At 38.9% G+C, this 21,726-nt stretch overlaps 1 protein-coding gene and 1 pseudogene across 16 annotated transcripts in view; one reads left to right on the top strand and one right to left on the bottom strand.

Moving 5' to 3' along the window:
• Positions 1–21,726, top strand: part of LOC140615803 (phospholipid-transporting ATPase IB) — a 570,784-nt gene that overhangs the window by 279,072 nt on the left and 269,986 nt on the right. The gene's annotated exons all lie outside the window — the stretch shown is intronic.
• LOC140616426 (ubiquitin-like FUBI-ribosomal protein eS30 fusion protein) lies at positions 19,585–20,039 on the bottom strand (annotated as a pseudogene).

Below are 21,726 nucleotides of genomic sequence, written 5' to 3'. Positions count from 1 at the left end.
AGTGAAATCATGAAGCACTGTCTGCCATCAATATTGATTCAGAGACTGGTGAATGTTTTATAAAAACTGAAAAATACTTGTAAGCTAAAACTATTTTAGGCAGAAAATAGAGGAAATAATGTAAGAATTTGTTAAATATTTTGCTGACATTAGACTCAGACAATTTAGCTAATTATATATTATTATACCCAAATATTTTCCATGTAGTTAAAATCCTAGAAAGGTCATAATATGGTCAGCAAAACAGGTACTGGTCAATACTTTAGTGTGGTTTACTATTGTAGCTGTCAGGAACATTGCCACATGATTTGTTGAGGTATAAACCGGTTGGTCTAATAACATTTTTGTGGTAAGCTTGGTATCTGTACTGTATGTTCCTGAGTGTCATGAGATAGTGAATAAGAGTATATTACAGTTCTCACCTCTCTTCTACTTTGCATCTCATATAGGCCTCAACTCCTTGAAAGCAGGGCCTCAGTAAAGCTAGCAGATCCCCAGACTCTAGTGACCTCCATCTTGCCATATGCAACAAACATATTCTTGATTCCTCCTTAGCAGCTGATGTCAATGGCTCCCCCCACTGGATTCTCATTTATTTCCATGGCACCTCTTTTTCCTCCTATGTATCTTTCTTATGGGATCTTCTCAGCAGCCTTTGAAATGTATTTCCAAGGTTTTTTGCCTTTGGCCTTTTCATATTCCCACCCATATCTTCTCCTTGGTGCATTCCATTTATTTTCATGGCTTCATTCATCTTCAACATTAATGATTCTCAACACCAGATTTACACTTAATCATCTAGAGAACTTAAACAATTTTTTCCTCAAAAATTTAAATGTGGGATTATCATATGACACAGCAATCCCACTGCTGAGGTATGCAACCCACAGAATTAAAATTGGGTAATCAAACAAATATTTGTATTTCATGTTCATAACAGCACTATTCACAGTAGTCTAAAAGCGGAAACAACCCAAGTGTCCACTAGTAGATGAATGGATAAACAAAGTGTAGTATATTCATACAGTGGAATGTTATTTGGACATAAAGAGGAAAAAGCACAGGTACACATGCTACAATATGGATGGACCTCAAACATATACACAGTGAAAGAAGCTGTCAGAAAAGATCACAGATTATGTGTGATCACATATTCCATTCATAAAATATTTCACAATAAGTAAATCCATCCAGACAGAAAGCAGATTAGTGGTTTACAGGGCCTAAGGGATGAGGAATGGGGAATGACTGTTTAATGGGCACAGGGTTTCCTTCTGGGATGATGGAAATGTTTTAGAAGTAGATAAAGGAGGGGATCCCTGGGTGGCTCAGCAGTTTAGTGCCTGCCTTCGGCTCAGGGAGTGATCCTGGTGTCCCAGGACCGAGTCCCGCGTCAGGCTCCCTGCGTGGAGCCTGCTTCTCCCTCTGTCTGTGTCTCTGCCTCTTTCCCTCTCTCTCTCTCTCTCTCTGTGCGTCTCTCATGAATAAATAAAATCTTAAAAAAAAAAGTAGATAAAGGTGATGATTGTACAACATTGTGAATATACTAGATGCCATTGAGCTGATAAACACTTTAAAATGGCTAGTTTTATATTATGTGAACTTTATCTTAAAAAATGAATAAAAGAAAAAAAATTAATAAAAGAATTCATCCATGTAAACGAAATATTTGTTGAATGAACAAAACAGAATGTTGAATGAAATCTGGGTAGAAAGAAATAAAAAAGACACTGATTCCCAGGCCCTACCCCAGGACAATTATTTTTTTAATTAAATTTATTTTTTTACATTTTATTTAAATTCAGTTTGCCAATATATAGTATAACACCCAGTGCTCATCTTGTCACGTGCCCTCCTTTATGCCCATCACCCAGTTACCCATCCCCCCACCCATCTCCCCTTCTGCAACCCTATATTTGTTTCTCAGAGTCAGAAGTCTCTCTTGGTTTGTCTTCCTCTCTAATTTTTCCGCATGCAGTTTTCCTCCTTTCCCCTATGGTCCTCTGCGCTATTTCTTATATTCCATATATGAATGAAACCATATGATAATTGTCTTTCTCCGATTGAGTTCTTTCACTCAACATAAATCCTCTAGTTCCATCCACATTGATGTAAATGGTAGGTATTCATCTTTTCTGATGACTGAGTAATATTCCATTGTGTATATATATATATATGTATGTATGTGTGTGTGTGTATATATATATATATACACACACACACACAATGGAATATATATATACAATGGAGATATATATATACACACACAATGGAGATATATATATATACACAATGGAGATATATATAGATATAGATATAGATATATAGATATATCTCACATCTTTATCCATTCATCTGTCGAAGGACATTGTGGCTCCTTCCACAGTTTGGCTATTGTGGACATTGCTGCTATGAACATTGTACCCCAGGACAATTAAATCAGAACTCTAGGGATTATACAATAGTCCTGGCTGATTCTAATGGGTATTGATATTCAGGGTTGTGAATAGATGGCTTCCCTAGTTCATTGGCATGTCTAGCATGACCCCTGTCTTGAGCTTCACCTGTATCTGAGACTTTTTCACACTGACGTTCTTTTTACATCTTAAATTCAAAATGTATAAACTGAATTAGTCACAATGCCCTCATCTGTGCATCTCCCCATTCTTTCTGATCTTTTCCACTAGTTTACTAGTTTACTGTCTCAGGTGATGGTACCATGCACCTCTCAGCTGCCAGAGCCTTTTGGTAGCTTGATTTTGTATTTAAGGAACCTATCAGAGACTAAATCATATAAGCAAATTATAATATTGAGTCAGAAATTATACTCTCTTAATTTGTTGATCCTTGGTAAAAATTTGTTTTTGTTTTTTATAAATGAATAAATAGAGGCCTCAGAAAAATTACATTGTCTCACCCATGGCTTCACCGAGTAGTAATGGAGGCATTGTCAATTTATCCTAGGTATGAATAGTATGAGGGCCTGTGTTCTTATATTATGTAGCTGGCTGCGGCAGCTAATTTATATAAATATGTGTTTATTACTGTTAGTACTTGAGTTTTATATGAAGTTTTTGCTTTTAACATATTTTTCAAACTGTAGAATTTGTTTGAATGTGTTTTAGCATAAAGTCTTATAGTATCAGAAAGGGAGACAGAACTTCCCAAGACTCCTAACTCTGGGAAATGAACTAGGGGTGGTGGAAGGGGAGGAAGGCGGGGGGTGGGGGTGAATGGCTGATGGGCGCTGAGGGGGGCACTTGACTGGATGAACACTGGGTGTTATTCTGTATGTTGGCAAATTGAACACCAATAAAAAATAAATTTATTATTAAAAAAAGTCTTATAGGATCTGTCTTTCTACAAGAAGTCATGTAGAAAATGTGTAAACCATTTTTTATGTGTTCAAGAAGGGGTTCTCTGTTCTGTCTTCCTTGTGTCCTTGGAAATACCGTCTTTCATGTTTTCTCATTTTTCCTTTTTCTTTGAAGTTCTTTAGTTTTATTAAAATGGAGATAAATTTTATAGGCACAGACTTAGGATGGTGGGGTTGGGAGGCAGTCTTTGACCTCTTGAGAACGTTCAGAAATCTTAAAAGTCAATGTGTATTGTCAGGAAAAGAGTCATGAAAGCATCATCAGGGTTCCCCTTTTGAGGAAGTTGGTTCACGGCTCCGTCACAGTTCCCTGCAAACACAGGTGATGCTCATTGTCCCCAGTGCCGCCATATTAACAGACATGATTTATGGCTGTATGTCTCTGGGCAGGAGATGGAGTAGGAGGAAAACACCACAGCAGGGATTTCCACTGGATGTGCAAATGAAGGGTTTCAGAAGACATCATTTATTTTCTTGGATATATTTCAACTTCTGTCTTTCAGGGTAGATTCATAGATAAATGTATGAACCTTCTGTGATACCATAGAAATAGTCAAGAGAAGAAAAAAGAGTGGGCACAATGAATGTTTCTCTTTTGGGGTTTATTTTTCTAACTTTAATAGTAATTTCTATTATAGAAAAAACTAGAAAATTCAGATAAGAAGAAAGAAAAAAATTCACAAATCCTATCAACCAGAGTTCATCACTGTTAGCAATTTATATTTTAATTTAGATCTCTTTCAGTTAAAATACTTTTTTTTGGAAATAGGTTAGATTATTCACAATATACGAAATGCAAAAGGTTATAGGGGAGCCTGGATAGCTCAGTCAGTTAAGCATTTGACTCTTGATTTTGGCTCAGGTCATGATCTTAGGGTCTAGGGTTGTGGGATTGAGCCTCACAACAGGCTCCATGCTCAACAGGGAGTCTGCTTGAGAATTCTCTCTTCCTCTACCCCTCCCCTTCATGCTCATGCTTTCCTCTCTCTCTCTCTCAAATAAATAAATCTTTTAAAATAGGTTATAAAGGTTTAATTCCTGTGTCAAATAGCATTATAAAATGTTTTTAAAAAGCTTGCTACTATTCTGCTATATGAAAACACAATCAATTAATCTCTTCCTAGTTTTTGGATATTCAGGTTAACAAGTAATTTTTTACTAGTATAAATATCACGGCAATATGATTTTTATAACTTATTCTTTGCAAAGACATTTGATGATTTCCATAAAATAATAATGGATTCAAGAGCAAGCCACAGAGAAATTGGCAGAAGGGTTTGTATCCTTCACCTGAGAAAGTGAAGTTGTTTGATTTGGACTGAGAGAGCTGTGGTCAGTAGCTCACTCCCTGCTGGGACAAATGTGTTCTCCTCCATTTAGTCAGCAAAGGCTGGGGTTTATTATCCTCACTAAGAAAGAGGAGCAGTTAAGAGATTACCTTGTGACAGGATATGTATAGGAGTAGAATCCGAAAAGAAACCAACACAGCATTTTTATACACTGATGGTATATCATTTCCATAGCTGGCTCAATCTTACACTCATTTTCTGGACTCTCTTAAGCCTGTGACTCACTTCTTCTGTGTCCAAAAACCTGCACATCTGTCTTACCTTCAAACTACGTAGGGTAGAAAAGAACTGGCTCTTCCAATTTGTTCTTCACTCCAGCTTAGCTTTTTACATTAATGAGGCTTGATGGATAATAAGAAATCGTAGAACATTGTGCATTTTGTGTGTGGTATCTTTCAGCCTGTGAACCACACACAAGAATGATATCAAAACAGAGTTCAGACACACTAATTAGAATTGTACCACCGATTGTGTTTTGGTTGGCCTCCACATTGGTAAGGGGTCCAGGCATATCCTTGCAAAAATAAAACTTTTCTTTAGTTTCTTTCATGATACGATTTCTCAGCATCATACATGTTTTAGTTATAAGTCAGCTTCCTCCTTTGACACTTTATTCCAGAGAACATTATTAACTTGTCGAGGTTGTAAGCCTATCCTTGGATTGTTTGGATTACAGCTTAGCATGTTTGCCCATTTGTTGATTACATGCAATTAAGGAAGAATTTGTTCTTAGACGAATTCTAAGGGTTGTTTTCTTTTTTTTACCCGTTTAGCTCTAAAATGAATGCTATTATTTGAATGATTGCAGTGATTTCATTTGATACTAACTGGCCCTAATGTTGCACTGCTAAAGGTGAGTGTGCTCAGATGTAACAGCTCCTTAGCATCATGTTGAATAAAAACAATATCCAAGAGCCCACAGTTTAAAAAATGTTCTTCCATCCACAGGTTTGGCCATTATTTATTCAGAATGAAAATTATAATGATGTAAATTCCGTGCTATGTAGAAATAGCTTACTAAATCATTGTATAGACTGGCGTATTTGGAGACTTTGCAGTATTAATACAAAGTAGAACAAGGAATCCCTAAGTAATTCTTTCTAGCTTAGAAAGAAACATTTATTAAACTTTTTGGAATCAAAGCCAATTTTGATGATTACTTATGTTTACAAATGGAGGACTATTTTCATCTTAAATAACTCTTGTAGGAAATAATTTATACCAATCACTCTATAATATCAATGCTTGACTATTAAGAATTTCTGACAGTTTTGATCTTTCTCCAGCCTTTAGAAAGTTACATATCATCACAATTTATATAAAACTCCTTCAGGTGAGAAATAGAAAAATAAATTAACCCGTCACCTTTGTTGCTTGCATCCTGAACTAGCCAAATACTTTGGTGGGGAGATACCGTACATGTTATGAAATGCAGGCACACATTTTAATAAGATTGAGAATACAGAAAGCTCTTCTTTAAGAAAATCTTCTGTTAAGTAATCCACATTAAAAGCTAGCACTTGTTTGTGGCATGTTAACATGACAGAAATCTCTACCAGGGGGCATTTAGTAATATGATTTGATAAATGATGATATGCTGTATAACTGGGAGCACATTTCTTAGGAAACCCCCTTTTTTTTTTTTTGGTTATAAAACTGGTCTTATCATACCACTTTTCTTCTATAGGAGAGCTATCCTTCCTAAGAGTTCTGAGAAGTGATTTCTGTGCTAGAAGTTCCCTTTGGTTGGCCATCCTCACACTAGTGGGTGGTCGGTACAGACACCCAGATACAAAATGGACTTCGGAAGTAGCAAGACCCTCTCTTCTTCTAAGGCAGTAGTCTAAGGATTATGGTAATAAGATCTGTGTGATCTCCCATCTATCCACTCAGATGCTCTCAACACATTGGAAGCCACAGGAGATGCCAGAAGAGCTCGTAGACACATCACTTTTCAAGTTTTTTCCTGTGTTTCTTCCTCTTCCTCTTTTCATGAATGATTAACTCATCAGTGCGTGTCATGTTTGACATCAGTGCCTGCCAAATGAAACAAGGTGATGTTAGGTCAAACCGAGGTCCAAAATTCTGAAGTAGAAGCTCATAATATTTGGCATCTTTCCTACTAAAAAAACAAACCGTGAAAAAAAAGTCAAGAATAGAGCCTAACTAAACATGTGGAATATGTCATGAATATTTATATCGCCATGTCTTGCCTTGTGATAGTATTTGTATTTAAGGTGCCTTTTTTCTTTTTCCTGTGAAGTAGTTCAGAATGTGTTTCATTAGTACAAGTGCCGTGTTAACTTTCATTAGGAAAAAATTCACTTCTTCTGACAACATTGACACCTTTCCGATGGAGAGTATGCAAAGTAGCTCTTATGTTAATTGGTCCCAAAGAAAATTATGTTTTCCAGTTTCCTGTCTATACATCTGACACTTTCCCTCATTTAGTACTTGCTGAATTATGGATGCTTTCCCTTTCCTGATTTTGACAGCTAGTATTCCTCCTATGACTTTGAGAACCATGAGGAAGCTCTAGAAGCCCTGCTGTCCTCTAGTGTGAACAGGAAGCAGCAGGATTATAGTTAGCAACTACACATAGACTGAAGCCTTCTCTGGCTTTGTTTGTTTGTTTTTCTAGCTTTACTGAGGTATAATTGGTATACAAAAATATTGCACATGATCAACATATACAATTTGAGTTTGAATACACACACACACACACACACACACACACACTCTTGTTACCATCACCACAGTCCAGGTGATGGGTCCAAGTAATGACCATAGCCATCACCTCCGAAAGTTCCCTTGTGTCCCTTTGGTTTGGGTAGTGTTTGCCTTTTTTTGTTTGGTTTTGTTCTGTTTGTTTTCGGATGCAGTAAGATGCATGAAATCTACCCTCCTAACTTTTTTTTTTTAAGATTTTATTTATTTATTCATGAGAGACACACACACACAGAGATTGGAGAGAGGGAGAGAGAGAGAGAGAGATTGAGAGAGAGGCAGAGACACAGGCAGAGGGAGAAGCAGGCTTCATGCAGGGAGCCTGATGTGGGACTCCATCCTGGGTCTCCAGGATCAGGCCCTGGACCAAAGGTGGCGCTAAACCGCTGAGCCACCCAGACTGCCCCCTACCCTCCTAACTTTTTAGGTGCACAACACCTTAGTGTCAGCCACCGGCCCTATGTTGTACAGCAGATCTCTGGAACTTGCTCTTGTGTAACTGTACCTTTCTACCCATTGAGTAGCAACTCCCCAGATCCCTCTCCCCTACCCCCTGAAGACCATTTGTCTACTTGTATACCTTTGACTATTTTATATTTTAGATGTTTCATGTAAATGGAATCATGCAGGGCAGACCCGGTGGCACAGCGGTTTAGCACCGCCTGCAGCCCAGGGCGTGATCCTGGAGACCCTGGATCAAGTCCCACGTCAGGCTCTCTGTATGATGCCTGCTTCTCCCTCTGCCTGTGTCTCTGCCTCTCTCTCTCTCTGTCTCTATGAATAAATAAATAAAATCTTTAAAATAAATAAATAAATAAATAAATAAATAAATAAATAAATAAATAAATAGAATCATGCAGTATTTGTCCTTGCATGACTGACTCATGTCACTTAGCATAATATCTTCCAGGTCCTCCCGTGCCATCACAATGGTAGGAAGGCCCATCTGCTTGAAGTGTCTCTGATTCAGTCTCTTACTTATTTAACTTTCAAGAAGAAACAAATGACAAGAAAGGAATGTTTCCATCTTTGGTTTGTCAGAGTTTTTAAATAATACATTTAGCCCCATTTTGGGCAACAGGTAAATTGTCAACAGGAAGTATGTCACATTGATGGAGCTAACTTAAGTTGCCAAATTTTGGAAGCTGGACTTGGTTTGAGTTTTATGGTTGGTGATTCTTGAGCTTTATTTCATTGTCATCTGCACAGCTTTGCTGGGTCAGCAGAGACCAAGAGCATCTGCTGAAAGATTTGGTTTCTGTTGTTTCTTGTTAATCAGGTAACTGAGCTCTGTTGGAGTTCCAGGGCCATGCTGGCTTTCGTGGCTTAGTTCCTGATAGGCCAGCAAATGCAAAAGAGGTAGGCAGACAGATGGATGGACAAAAGGACAGCCAACCTCTCTCCCACTATTCCATCAAAATCTTGACACTTGGGTCATTTGAGAAAAACAGAGCCAGCATTTTTCTCCTGCTAAGCAAGTATTCATAGCAGTGTCCTTTCACCACTTGGACATACCAGCCATTAAAGACCAGAGTAAATATACCAGTTTGAAGATAATCCTTTCTCAAATATACAAGTGCCAAGTTAAAACCATCTGTCAATCATTTGTGCATTTTTTTCCTTACTTTTATTTGTTTTAGTGGGTAGGTGTTGTTTGAAAATACTGGAGCTTGAGAAATTAGCAGTCCCATGTTATCACAGTATTTTGCCAGTTCACAGATAACTGAACCTTGAGTTCGTGTTTTCTCTTTGTGAAATCATGACGAATACACATTGAATTTTTTTCCTCACAGGGATTGCTGCTTATTTGTAGATTATTTGAGTATATGGATATAGAGACATATTCAATGGTTTTTCAAACTCTGTACTCACATCGAACTATGAATTTTGAATGATCAAATCTGGAAACAAATATAAGAATATCATAGAAGGTAGTGAAGCCTTTTAAAAATGAAAAACAAATAAGTGCTGAGTGATGTTCATTTACTTGAACAACACTTGGGGTCTGAATTTATATTGTTGTGTAGCTGTAATTGTATGTTAACACATGTAAGTATAAACATAGCTACATAAAGAGTAATAAATGATGGATGCTTTAGTGCTAATACCAACATCTCATCAAGTCTGAAAATATTTATAATCATAGAAGTGAAAGAAATAAGGTAGAAGTTTGCTGGGGTTCTGCTTGTATTTCCTTTGTTTGAAAACCACTTCAAAGAGTCTCGGGTATGATTCAATTGTTGGGGATCTTGCATTTCTACATTTATACTCAAGACTGTCTCAAGTCAAAGATTTCTTTATATTAAGTATTGAGTGTGTTTAAAGTGTGGAGAAAAACAGGACTTTCCCCACATCTTACAGGCCTATTTTTAGATCTCTTTTGCTGTATTTGATCCTGTTATTATTTGGGAATAAGCCGGTATCTGTGTGATGGACCACATAACGGCACCACCCCAGGTCAGCTCATTAGCCTGCCCAGGCTCTGTGCTGTGGCCTGGCGGAGGATGTATCTACTGATAAAGGTGGATGAGTGAATGCAAATGGCACAAACTTTTCCTTCCAAGAGGATTCAGAGTAATAGGAAGGCCAGGCAACCCATCAAAGACAAATGGTAGCACAGATCATAGTGTGAGGTGCTGTAAAAGTCAAATCTAGGAAGACGAGGGGTATCATTAGCACAAGGGCTGGCTTTCTGGTGGGAAATACTGATGTTATTGGCAGTAACACTCAACTTGTCTTTGTGTCCAGACTGTCTAGAAGCATTTAATATCTATTACTTTGGAGAATCCTTAAAGTAGTCCCACAGAGAGGAAACTTAGGATCCTTACCTTATGGTTTGGGGAGCACAGACACAGAAGGCTAAGGACATTACCCTGAGTCCCTTAGCTGTAATGAGTAGGTCCGAGGTGTGAACCCTGGTAACCTAACTCCAGAGTTGATGGTGGAAAACAACTCTAAAGATAATGGGGAGGAGCTGCAGTGTTTTATCCAGATGAGCAGAGCTCACACGTGTTTAGGGAAGACAACAATATGAAGGTCAGCATAGACTGTGTATGTGAGGCATGAGGGCCTTTCAATTCTTCAACTTCGCAACAGTGGGGACATCAAATAGGGTGGTGGTAGCCTGAGTCTCTGACACAAAGTAGGTATTCATCCAACTGTTGGACTGAATTTCCAGATTTTCTGGAGTGGACTGTGATCCAACTTAGCAGCCATTAAGGAGTTAGAATCAATAACTCCTAGTGAGTGAGTGAATGTAGTTGGAGCTGGTAGGATGGGGGAGACGTTAAGACCCACTGTAAGATAGGCCATGTCAGAGGGGATACTAGAAGAGGAATTAATTTATTTCCAGCCTTTCTAGGTGCTGTATAATCTCTAGCAGCTGCCAAGGGTTCAGATCTGGTACAGGTGGGTGACTGCCAAGTCCAGATTCCTCCAGTGACAGGCTCTTGATCTGTATGAAGCTATAGAAAATGCCTTTTTGGCTATTTGCTTTTAGCTAGCATTTATAGAAAGACCATTTTGGATCAGTCCCTATAGTCTGTGCTGCTATGGAAGAAAAATGAGAAAGAGTCAGAGATATGGTTTCCCTTAGCCTGTGGTTCTTGTGGAAGAAAGTAATATGCCTTTAGAAAATACATAAAACCACACATGTAGAAGACAATGATTGAAAATTTACTATAAAGCTGTAAGTTCTAGTACTTATTATTGGAATTTGTCCAATCAGGGAAAGTTTTCCAAATGCAGGTGAGCTTTCTGCCTCTTGCAGATGGTGATGGAAGTTTTCAAACATGGGGAGAGGCCCACACTTGCCTCTGAACCAGGCTGGATGAACCAGGCTGGATTTGAGAAGGGCAAGCCTTTAGAAGGAATATAACTGTCACAATTGGAGCAATCTAGGAGCCTGGATGACGTGTCTTTTGGGGGCACTAGACGAAGTGATCATCTTCATTCATAGAACATATTTGTTACCCTTTTTTTTTTTTTTTTTACAGGCAACGGAAATCTGAATGTTTTGTAGTTGATTTTGAGGAGGCATTTCCTTTCCCATGTTAATTTTCTTGTGATGTGAAATAGCACCTATATGCAGTCACTCAAAATACATGCTCTCCTCTATCAACTTATTTTGATGTTTGACTTTAGGTTCTGAGCCAGGGCTGTGTGAGCAGTTCTCCCATTAGAAAAAGATTCTTGAACCCCCCTTAGTTTGCACAGACTGTGTAGGTCTTCACCTTTGAAGTGTTAAGATGATCTTCACTGGTTAGTGCTGTGGCCTCTAGGACTCCAGAGCCCAAGCAATGGCTTTGTAGGAAATCCCTCTTTCTAGGGACACATTCAGAACAGGAAAAAAAGTTGAGGAAAGAGAAGGTTTTCACATAACTCAGACCCTCTGTCAAGGTGGCTGAGAGGCAGGGCTTTAGGTGAGGTCAGACTTGCTTGAATAAGAAGCCCACTCAGGGTAGAATCCATATGCTGCCATAGCAAGGCCAATCATGTTTGTTTGCCAAAGCTCTGAGGGCTCAAAGGGTCTAGATGATACTAAAAAGGATCTAAGTGACTCCCCTAGTGCTTGCCCAAGACAAAAAACACAGTGAAAGTAAATCTGATACTAAGTGCTGTGAACTTGAGGCACCTGGGTGGCTCAGTGGTTGAGCATCTCTACCTTTGGCTCAGGTCGTGATCCCGGGGTCCTGGGATTAAGTCCCACATTGTGCTCCCTGCAGGGAGCCTGCTTCTCCCTCTGCCTATGTCTCTGCCTTTCTCTGTGTGTTTCTCATGAATAAATAAATAAAATCTTTTAAAAAAAGTGTTATGGACTTAATTGTGTTCCCCCCATATTTCTATGCAGTCTTAATCCCTAATGTGACTGTATTCAGAAATAGAGCCTTTAGGAGGTAATTAAGGTAAAATCCGGTCTTAGTGATGGGGTCCCGATCCTATAGGATCAGTGTCCTTATACTAAGAGACACAGGAGAGCTCCCTGCCATGTGAATACACAGTTAAGAAGGCAGCCATCTGAAAGCCAAGAAGGAGAAACCAGAAACCAAATTGGTTTTTGATCCTTGGACCCCCAGCCTCCAGAGCTGAAAAAATAAATTTCTGTTATATAAGCCTCCCAGTCTATGGTGCTTTGTTATGCCTGCCTGTGCTGACTAATACACAAGCTTGGGTTTGTTTCTACATTGCCTAATCTAATTAATAAAATCCTCACTTCTTTTTAATCAGCTGGAATTACCTTAATGAATTCTGAGTTTGTGAATCTGGAAGGATTGGAAAGGGGGCAGTGAGTGACAGGTGGGAAGAATTGCATGAGCAGATGATAGCCTTAAGAATATTTCCTTGCAGAATAAGCCTGGGAATGCTTTGTATTTAAAATTGTGCCATTCCAATAAAGGTTAAGTCCTTTTACATGATAAAAGCAAAAGTAAGGAATATCTTTATGGGGCTAAAATCTTTAATATTATATTTAGTTTACTACACCCATTTTCCCTTAAAACTATCCTAGGATTAGCCTGGTTGATTTTGTTTTAAAATAAGTTTAGCAACTTAATCCCTAAAAAATATAGATGGTGACCATTGTACAAAATCCCCTTTTCCCAAAATTATGTCTGTTTCTCTTTCATTAAGTTCCCAACTTTGTTCATTCCATATCTCAGTTTTGATGTAAGTTTTAAAAAGCAGACATTGCTTCTTTTTCCAACTTGAAAAGCATTTTTTTTTTTACAATGGCATGTAACAAATTTCATCATTCTCACTAAGTCTGTTGTTTCAGATAGGAGGAAGAGGCAAGTTTTATTGGCTTAGAAATGTTTGCTGGTTTTCATGCATCATACTGTTTAAGCAGGTCTTTCTGTATGGAAGGAGAGTGATTTAGAACATGTGTATTAGCCCGCTTCTGAAAATCCTTAAGTTAACCAGTGTTATAATGAGTGCTACAGCTTTTATTTGGATATTCTATAGAAAAATTTTAAAAGGTCCTCATTTCCCTGAACAGAGATTCTCAGTCCCAATTCTAGAAAAGCCCAACTTGAACCCAGTAGCTGTTAGCGATTTGTTAATTTTCCTGTTTAGACCTTAGTACATTCTCTGCTGCTATTCCAGCAAATGGAAAAGTCTCCTAAGGATTATTTCAAATGTAGGTCACACTGTGCTTCTTGAAATGAAAATCAAAATGAGATCTGCATATATGCTAAATGAATTAAAGGTATGTGTTACAAAAATGTTTCCTCCCAGATACTTCTATGGGCTCCTGGTTTGTCCCGGGGAGATAATTATCCTGTGGGGACCAAGATCAGCATAGCCCCTGTCTCTATGGTACTCATGGTCTGGAGAAGGAAGGGCCAACCATAAAAACTATGTGGATTATATAATTCTGAATTTACTACTTAGTCTCTAGTATTTCAGCATATAGAAGCTTTTGATCTCTGGTAGATAGAATTCTTAACTACACCAGCTTCTCTAATGCTGTAGGCCCATGTCGGTTCTGTGGCTACCCTTAATGATCAGCTTTGATTGGTCCAAAGTTTGGCTAAAAAGAAAAAAGCTATATGCTTCTGCTAAACAAAACAAAAACTCTTCTAGAGGCTCCTCATCTCTCTGAGAATAAAATTAAAAGGCCTTAACAGGATATTGCTTCCCCCTTGCTTCCCATGCCCCAGCCACATTAGACTCTCTCTCTACCTCTGCAATCTAGACAGGCCACCAGCTCAGGACCAATACGGGATCATTCTCTTTGTCTGTAAAGCCCTTACCCCAGATGCCACATGGCAAACACACTCCCTGATTGAGGTGTCTAGTCAAATACTAGCTTTTCAGTAAGAGTGTCCTTGAATTCCTGGTTGGATTAGTGCCCCTTCCTTTTTCAAAACTTAGCTTTATTTTGCTAGATAGCATTTATCGCTACCTGACTTACTCTACTTTTAATTATCAATACTCTCTCTCCCCCCCAACAGAATGTAAGTTCCATTAAAGCAGGGATTTTATTTTGTCTTTTTCCCCCTGCTCCATCAACAGTGCCTAAAATGATGCCCAGCACATAAGTGAGTACTCAATAAATATTTGTAAATGATTGAATGGTGTGATAGCCTCCCTAAACCTTTATTTTCTGGGAGGCAGCTGACTCCCTTTTTGTGACAATTGCTGAAGTTAATGCTGAGAACATTGATGATGTAACAATGAAAAGAAAATATTTATGGTATCACAGTCAACTCTTTTCTCCTTCCATTAATTTTCCAATTCAGGGCACCTGCTTAGCTGGTTCACCTACCTGCATATAGAAAATAGACATCAGTGTAAGAGAATATAAAAGCTCTTGGAGAAAACATAGCCTTTTATATCTGAATTAGCATGTGGTTCTGAGTTCAGCATGCTTATGGGATCTCCACTTGGGCACTAGAAATAGGAAAAAAAAGCATTGACTGGACATGAATAAATGCTTCTTTGAAGTTACATTATTATTTTTCCCTTCCTCATGTACACATCCCTTCCTAAGGGTAAAGTTAACTTCAATGACAGCTGGTACCACTGAATGCTACCATAAAATTGGTTCATTAAGCTAAAGTTTATGAAGCAGCTGCTAGGTGCCTGCACTGTGTTGAGGAGAGTGAGGCAAGATGAGGCTGGAGAAGCAGGCTGGGGCACAGTCACATGGATCTGTCAATCACAGTGGGATTTGATCCTCAGCACAGTGTACAGCCTTAAAAAATTTTAACCAAAGAATGATGTGATCAGATGCATATATTTTTTTTAGAGAGAGAGAGTGAGAAAGAGGCAGAGGGAGAGGGAGAGAGAGAATCTTAAGCAGGTTCCGAGCCCAGCGTGGAGCCTGAAATGGGGCTTGATCTCACACCGAGATCATGACCTAAGCTGAAATCAGGAATTGGACGCTTAACCAACTAAGCCAACCAGGTGCCCCAATAGGTACTTTTTAATAATGTTCTACTGAGAAATAATTCACATGTGGTACAATTCACACATTTGAAGTGTACAATTCAGTCCTTCTTGGAATATTCAGAGTTGTGCAGCTATCACCAGAATCCATTTTAGAATATTCTCATCACCCCCCAAATTTTCATCACCTGTTAGTCAATCTCAGTTCCCCTCCACCCTCAGCCTTAGGCAACTGCTGGTCCACTTTCTGTCTCTATATATTTACCTATTCTGGATGTTCCATATAAATGGAATTATATAATATGTGGTCTTTTGTGGCTGGTTTCTATCACTAAGCATAATGTTTTCAAGAGTCATCCATACTGTGTCATTTTACTTCTTAGGATGGATAGATCACATGTTGTTTATCCATTCATTAGCTGGTGGACATTTGGGTTATTGACACATTTTGACTGTTATGAATAATGCTTATATGGACATTGATGTTTGTATGAATGTATATTTCCAGTAGTTAGGAGTACGTACCTAAGAGTGGAATTACTGGGTCATTTGGTAAATCTGTTTTCTAAAAATAAAGGAACTGCCAGATTGTTTTCTAAAGTAACTATATCATTTTATATTCCCACTAACAATGTCTGAGGCTTTAATTTCACCACATTTTTGCCCAAACCTATCAGTCGTTTTTATTATAGCCATCCCAGCAGTTGTGAAGTGGCATCTCATTGTGGTTTTTCTTTGCATTTCCGAAATGATTAGTGATGTTGAACATCGTTTTATGTGCTTACTGACCATTTTTATGTCTTCCTTGAGAAATATCTACTTAAATCCTTTGCTCATTTTTAAATTGGGTTGTCTTTTTATTATTGAGTTGTAAGTGTTCTTGATATAGTTTGGATACAAGTATTTTATGAGATACATGATTTGCAGATATTTTCTACCACTCTGTAGATTGTCTGTTCACTTTCTTGATGGCATTGTTCACAAAATAAAAGTTTATAAATTTGATAAAACCCCATTTTTCCACTTTATCTTTTGTCCCTTATGCTTTTGATCATGTCTGAGAAGCTATGGCCTGATCCAGGATCGTGAATATTTACACCTATGTTGTCTAATAAGAGTTACAGTTTAGCTATTACATTTAAGTCTTTGATCCATTTGAGTTAATTTTTGTATATGGTGTGAGGTAAGGTCCAGTTTCTTTCTTTCTCATGTAGCTATCCAGTTGTTCCAGTACCACATGTTGAACAGACTATTCCCTACTGAATGGTCTGGGCCAGATTTCTATTTTTAGAAGTGTACTCAAAATGGCAGCAATGTGGCTTAAAAGATGGTAAGAGTAGAGAAAGGGAGGTCAATTGGACAAATACTTGTTTAGCTTTTATCCTGTGTTAAACAGGTACTGGAACTGTGGTGATAAACAATATGGTCAGAGGTAGCCCAACCTCGTGCTGGTACTGAGGACAAGGGTGCAAATCTAACAGGAAAAAGACCAAAGGAAATGAGATGATTCTAAATTGTGAAAGAAGAAGCAGGGATGTTGTACACAGAAATGATGTGGCTATTGAATTGGTAAAATGTAAACTTTTCGAGTTTTTTTTCCTTTTAATTTCAGATATGTCTCTATACTTTGGTTGAACATGCCAAGTCACATGAGTTGGGTGACTATGGAAAGAAAGATGTCTTTAGTGTCGTTGCGCCCTGTGTGCTACTTTCCCCTCTGAGTTTTACTTAATGTGTGTATCCAACTGCTGGCAGCATTGCCAAACTGACAGATTGAAAGAATGACCACTCTTTCATTCATTCATGTATATTAGATTAAGGAGGTGAAAAGAAACAGATTTGAGGAAGGTCTAGATATAATATGGAGAGGACTTTGTAATCAATTATGAAAGATAAGAGTGAAGAACAGGGAATTGTCAAGAATGGGATCAGGGATTCAGTATTTTCATGGTGATGATAGCTACTTAATGCTGAGTGTGGTCTCTCTGTTGAGCACTTTCCAGGCATTGTGCCATGCAGTGCTCAAAAAATTCCTCTGAAAGTAGGTACCACCACTGCCACTGTAGACTTGCCCTTGATCACAAAACTGTGAAATTTAATAAATAACAGTGCCTTTTACTACTGTCATAATGCTTTTACTTTGTCAAGCTTTTTTCAAAAAGTATCTGAATATTGAAAGAAAAAGTATATAATAGTTCTAATTAAATAGTTAACAAAGAAAATTCCAAGGGAAAACTGATCAAAGCACTTAAATTTCCCATAATCTCACTGACTCTATATAACAAGTGACTATCTATTGGTGGATATGCTTCCTTTTTGAGAGAGAAACCCTCTTCTGAACACACTTTGTGTAATCGATCCTAGTCTTTTTTTTTTTAAATATTTTATTTATTTATTCATGAGAGACACAGAGAGGGAGAGAGGCAGAGACACAGGCAGAAGGAGAAGCAGGCTCCATGCCAGAAGCCCGATGTGGGACTCAATCCCGGGTCTCCAGGACCACACCCCGAGCTGAAGGTGGCACTAAACCGCTGAGCCACCGGGGCTGCCCTCGATTCTAGTCTTATAGGGTGTGCTCGATGGACAGGTCCTTATGGTGCGGTGAGTGCCTCATGCATACAAGTTGAATTTAAGAAATGAGCTTAACCTTGCTTATCTTTGGCATTTTAATTTCTTTCTCTTACTACATGATGTATGCTTTTTATTACAGTGCTTAAAAGTCTAGGCTAATGAAAAAAAGACGCGATATTATCAGTAATACCTGGGGTTAGGTGGGAGAGGTGACAGGAGGACTCTGGGGTGTGGTGCATGCTGCCTGTTCATAAATTATGTCACATTCATCCTGGCACTTTACTCCCTCGATGTTGGAACTGGTTAGGTCATCAGATTTTAATTTGTGTAGTGGTGTACTTTTTTTAGAGCAGGTAATGACATAGGAAAGTTGGATTGAGATCACTCTTTTGTCATATTAATGAAGTACAACAACTATTTTAAAACTGACATTTGTATAATTCCTTAAGTTGGAGCCATTCTCTAATTATAAAATGTTTTAAGGAACATTTTAAATCTCTGAGACTAGGAGCAGAAAAAATACAAATGACTAGAAATATAAAAGTCTTTCATTTACTATTTGTTGACTTTTGTTTCCTTTTTATTGCCATATTTTTCTTAATCTTTTGGTTCTTTTTTTTTTTTTAATTTTTTATTGGTGTTCAATTTACTAACATACAGAATAACCCCCAGTACCCGTCACCCATTCACTCCCACTCCCCGCCCTCCTCCCCTTCTACCACCCCTAGTTCGTTTCCCGGAGTTAGCAGTTTTACGTTCTGTCTCCCTTTCTGATATTTCCCACACATTTCTTCTCCCTTCCCTTATATTCCCTTTCACTATTATTTATATTCCCCAAATGAATGAGAACATATAATGTTTGTCCTTCTCCGACTGACTGACTTCACTCAGCATAATACCCTCCAGTTCCATCCACGTTGAAGCAAATGGTGGGTATTTGTCATTTCTAATAGCTGAGTAATATTCCATTGTATACATAAACCACATCTTCTTTATCCATTCATCTTTCGTTGGACACCGAGGCTCCTTCCACAGTTTGGCTATCGTGGCCATTGCTGCTATAAACATCGGGGTGCAGGTGTCCCGGCGTTTCACTGCATCTGTATCTTTGGGGTAAATCCCCAATAGTGCAATTGCTGGGTCGTAGGGCAGGTCTATTTTTAACTGTTTGAGGAACCTCCACACAGTTTTCCAGAGTGGCTGCACCAGTTCACATTCCCACCAACAGTGTAAGAGGGTTCCCTTTTCTCCGCATCCTCTCCAACATTTGTTGTTTCCTGCCTTGTTAATTTGCCCCATTCTCACCGGTGTGAGGTGGTATCTCATTGTGGTTTTGATTAATCTTTTGGTTCTTATCTGTTTATCACTTTCGTGGTTGTGGTTGCCAGCTGGTATACAAAACTGAGAGCCTTTTTGTTGTTATCTTTATGCCAATCTGTTGTGTCTGGAGGAATATAGATTTTTTTTTTTTTTTTTGCGCAATGAGCTATGAAAATCAATATGTACTAAAAAAGAGAGAGACAGAGAGAGAGAGAGATGCTGCTAAAAGTCTAGCAGCCATCTAGGAAACATCTGCCAAAAACACTAATACATAGACTCAGCCTCCTGAGACAGAATATGAATCAGGAAAAGAAAACTAGGTTGTTTTTTTGTTTTGTTTTTTTGTTTGTTTTTTTTACTGAACCAAGTGGCTTTATTGGGGAGAGCCAGGATTACAACAGACCTAAGAGTTGGCATTGGGGCCCTTCTTCTTGCCAAAGGTGGGCACAACGTTGACAAAGCGTCGGTTGTACTGCATTTGTTGCTTGGCTCGGCCTGTCTTCTTCTTTTTCTCCTGTTTGGCCACCTTGGGAGTCTGCCCTCTTACTTTCCCAGCACGGGCCAGGGAACCATGGACTTCACCTCCAAGCATGTGGCCAGCTACCTCCAGGGTGGTCAGAGCCTCCACTCCGCACTGACTAGGGTAGCCTCATCCTCTAGAGGTGAGCCTGCCAGGAGCAGGACTTGATCTTCCAGGGTGATGCCCTCCAGCGAGGCTACATGAGCCTTGCCTTGATCTGGGCGACTGTCTCCTGGCCGATCACCTCGAGGGTGTGTAGCTCCTGGGCGCAGACAAAGAGCTGCATGTCGGCGACAACCACGGACACCGCAGCAGCTACCACGAAGATGGAGTTGAGCAGTTTGTTTTTATTAAGCCAAAAATTAACAATGAAACATTAAAACATCAGCAAATAGCTTTAAGCTATTTTTAAAAGTTGTTTAAGAGTAAAGGCTTACAAATATGTACCATTTTATATAGTAACAAACGAAATTTGGGATTCTTCTGTTGTAACTGGCTTTTGGCATCGGTCAGAATGAATGAATGGGCAGATGGACAAAGTTGGTGCAAAATGGCAGAGGGACTCAAAGAGAATGGGCCATCATTCATACAAAACGTACCTGCATGCAGTGGATACCCAGTGACATGTTCTGTGGATTGCAGGGTTTCAAAAGACTTTTGCCTTGTTCTGCCTTTTTGAATTTGAACTTGTGTGTGAAGCTCATAGGTCAATTTCTGTGAATGCTTTTCCACATGGACTTCCTCAGCTAAGCACTTAGATTTCATGAATCCGATTCAGTGCCAGGGAAAAGCTTCATGATTTGGCTCTAGGCTTTAATTTTGAATGTCTTCCCATTTCATTTCTTGCAAAATAAAGCAGTTCCACAGCATCACACCCCTGTGCCTGTTGGGCAGCTGCTCGTTCTCCTTCAGAGATTGCCAAAAACATTTTAATTAGTCCATTCACGAAGGAGAGGGAAAATCAGATTAACTGTTTTTTGGCATGATTGACTTTCTCAAACCCAGGGAATGAGTTTCTTTAGGGGGCCCCAGCCTGCCTGGATTTATGTGGACAGTCAGTGAGAGCCACTGGCCTATCAGCTCTGAGAGTGAAGTGAACATTGCCTCTTAAATGGGAAAAACTGATAGATTATGTAGGTACAGGGATGGACAGATGAATGATTCCCAGGAAAGCATTCCAAGAACATTTACTACCTCACTGATTTTAGCTGTTGTAATTTTAAGATGTTGCTGACGACAGTCTCATTTTACCTGCCCACCCCCCATCATATGAGTCCTCAGTGTTTTGTGTTACTCCTTTTTCTTATTCCATTAGCAGTTCTTGATTCTTGTTTTTTTTTTTTTTCTTTTAGATCTAACTTTTCCTATCCATTCAGTCTTCAGTAAATGTGCTATAGCCTCCTCTAAGAAGTGTATGTACATTCTCTTACTAAGTCCTTGTCCTAACCCCGTGGAGGCAAGTATGGAACAGCGTGTCCCAGGGCTGGAGAGCAGAAGCTCAGCTGTGTCTTCTGTACCAAACAATTCTGCCTTTTTAGGTGTACTGTTCAGTGGATTTTTGTGTATTCACAGATATGAACAACTACCATCACAGCCAATTGGCAAACATTTCCATACCCTCAAAAAGAGATCCTGTATACCTAAAATCCCAGCCGTTAGCCTAAGCAGCCCGGAATCTACTCTCTGTCTCTCTAGATTTGTCTATTCCAGACGTTTCATGTAGATGAAATCATGAAACAATCTTTTGTGACTAGCTTCTCTCACCTAAAATGTTTTCCAGGTTTATCCATGTCACTGTCACTAGGTATGGTGAAGTCATATTCCATTGTATGGAGACAACCCTGTTTGTTTATTCATTGGTTGATGGATATTTGAACTATTTCCACCTTTTTGCTATGACAAATAATGCTGCTGTAAACACCCATGTTCAGGCTCTTATGTGGGCATATGTTGTCACTTCTCTAGAATGTGGA

This window comes from Canis lupus, chromosome 24 (assembly GCF_048164855.1).
Source record: "Canis lupus baileyi chromosome 24, mCanLup2.hap1, whole genome shotgun sequence".
Classification (NCBI taxonomy): Eukaryota; Metazoa; Chordata; class Mammalia; order Carnivora; family Canidae; genus Canis; species Canis lupus.
This window is presented reverse-complemented; position numbering and strand designations above follow the sequence as displayed.